At 67.4% G+C, this 2,500-nt stretch overlaps 1 non-coding gene across 1 annotated transcript in view; it reads right to left on the bottom strand.

Moving 5' to 3' along the window:
* LOC147125845 (18S ribosomal RNA) overlaps positions 1-441 on the bottom strand; it is a 1,891-nt gene extending 1,450 nt beyond the window's left edge. The window contains exon 1 of the ribosomal RNA XR_015085268.1: positions 1-441. This exon is cut by the window's left edge and continues 1,450 nt beyond it. This is a non-coding gene — a ribosomal RNA (18S ribosomal RNA).
* Positions 442-2,500: the final 2,059 nt, after the last annotated feature.

Genomic DNA, 2,500 nt, shown 5'->3' with positions numbered 1-2,500 from the left:
TCGAACCCTGATTCCCCGTTACCCGTGGTCACCATGGTAGGCGCAGAAAGTACCATCGAAAGTTGATAGGGCAGACATTCGAATGAGACGTCGCCGCCGCGGAGGGCCGGCGATCGGCTCGAGGTTATCTAGGGTCACCAAAGGGGCCGGGCCGGCCGACCGCGGGAGGCCCCCCCCCGGAGGAGGGGACCCTGCCCCGCGGGGCCGGGCCCGCGTGGGTTTTGGGTCTGATAAATGCGCGCGTCCCCGGGGGTCGGCGCTCGTCTGCATGTATTAGCTCTAGAATTGCCACAGTTATCCAAGTAACGGCTGGAGCGATCAAAGGAACCATAACTGATTTAATGAGCCGTTCGCAGTTTCACTGTACGGGCCGTGTGTACTTAGACTTGCATGGCTTAATCTTTGAGACAAGCATATGCTACTGGCAGGATCAACCAGGTAGCCTCGGGCCGGGAGGGAGCGGCGGGCCACCCCCGCGGCGGTTCGCCCGCGCCGGCGTCGGGCCCCGCCCGGAACGGGGCAGGGGCCGCGCGCGGACGCCCGCTCGCGTGGGGGAGGGCGCGCGCCGTCCCTTCGGTAGGTGGGCTGGAGCCGCCTTAGCGGGCGTAGGACGGGGGCCTCCTCGCGGGAAGCCCCGCCGCCGCCGCCGCCGCGCTAGGGGAAAGGGTTTGAGAAACGATGCGTTAGCCGGAAGGCCCGCCGGCAAGGCGACCGTCCCGCTGCTGGGGCGGGGAGGGGCCGCGGACGAGCGGCGGGCTCCGTGGTAGGACTGCTGAGATCGGTGGGTCGCCTCGGCCTCGCTGCCGTACGGTCGCGCCGGGGTTGGCCGCGGGCCAAGCTCGCGAAGTAGCCCCGGCGCTGGAGAGCGACCCGCTGGCCGGAGGAACCGTCCGCCCGAGCGACCGGCGCGAGGCCGGTGCCGGCGGGGGCCCTCCGATGGCGGGTCATGGTTGCCGATCGGTCGGTGGGGGAATGGAGGTGCGGTGCGTGGTGAGGAGCTCCGGGCGGGGTGGGCCTTCGCCCGGCCCGCGGAGTCCGATTGAGCGCCGCCCGGGTCGGGCGGGCCCGCTCCGTTGAGCGCACGGAGGTTGAGATAGAAAATATTGCAACACGCGGAGCTCCAGGCGGGGGGGGGCCCTCGCCCGGCCCGCGGAGTCCGATTGAACACCCCCCAGGTCGGGCGGGCTCGCTCTGTTGAGCGCACGGAGGTTGACATAGAAAATATTGCAACACGCGGAGCTCCAGGCGGGGGGGGCCCTCGCCCGGCCCGCGGAGTCCGATTGAACACCCCCCAGGTCGGGCGGGCTCGCTCTGTTGAGCGCACGGAGGTTGAGATAGAAAATATTGCAACACGCGGAGCTCCAGGCGGGGGGGGCCCTCGCCCGGCCCGCGGAGTCCGATTGAACACCCCCCAGGTCGGGCGGGCTCGCTCTGTTGAGCGCACGGAGGTTGAGATAGAAAATATTGCAACACGCGGAGCTCCAGGCGGGGGGGGCCCTCGCCCGGCCCGCGGAGTCCGATTGAACACCCCCCAGGTCGGGCGGGCTCGCTCTGTTGAGCGCACGGAGGTTGAGATAGAAAATATTGCAACACGCGGAGCTCCAGGCGGGGGGGCCCTCGGCCGGCCCGCGGGGTCCGATTGAACACCCCCCAGGTCGGGCAGGCTCGCTCTGTTGAGCGCATGGAGGTTGACATAGAAAATAATCCAACACGCGGAGCTCCAGGCGGGGGGGCCCTCGCCCGGCCCGCGGAGTCCGATTGAACACCCCCCAGGTCGGGCAGGCTCGCTCTGTTGAGCGCATGGAGGTTGACATAGAAAATAATCCAACACGCGGAGCTCCAGGCGGGGGGGCCCTCGCCCGGCCCGCGGAGTCCGATTGAACACCCCCCAGGTCGGGCAGGCTCGCTCTGTTGAGCGCATGGAGGTTGACATAGAAAATAATCCAACACGCGGAGCTCCAGGCGGGGGGGCCCTCGCCCGGCCCGCGGAGTCCGATTGAACACCCCCCAGGTCGGGCAGGCTCGCTCTGTTGAGCGCATGGAGGTTGACATAGAAAATAATCCAACACGCGGAGCTCCAGGCGGGGGGGCCCTCGCCCGGCCCGCGGAGTCCGATTGAACACCCCCCAGGTCGGGCAGGCTCGCTCTGTTGAGCGCATGGAGGTTGACATAGAAAATAATCCAACACGTGGAGCTCCAGGCGGGGGGGCCCTCGCCCGGCCCGCGGAGTCCGATTGAACACCCCCCAGGTCGGGCAGGCTCGCTCTGTTGAGCGCATGGAGGTTGACATAGAAAATAATCCAACACGTGGAGCTCCAGGCGGGGGGGCCCTCTCCCCCCCCGGTGAGTCCGCTCACAGTGCCCCTATGTCGGGCAGGCTCATTGCATTGTGCGCATGGAGGTTGACTTAGAAAATATTTGAGAGTGACATGAGCTCCAGGCAGACACCGACTCATCGCCCGTGGGGTGTCCGACGAGCCCTCACCAATCTTGGATTAAT

This window comes from Filicampus tigris, unplaced genomic scaffold (assembly GCF_054856515.1).
Source record: "Filicampus tigris isolate MCC_2025a unplaced genomic scaffold, RoL_Ftig_1.0 HiC_scaffold_32, whole genome shotgun sequence".
NCBI classification, from domain to species: domain Eukaryota; kingdom Metazoa; phylum Chordata; class Actinopteri; order Syngnathiformes; family Syngnathidae; genus Filicampus; species Filicampus tigris.
The sequence above is the reverse complement of the archived record's forward strand: the minus strand, read 5'-3'. Positions and strand labels throughout refer to the sequence as shown.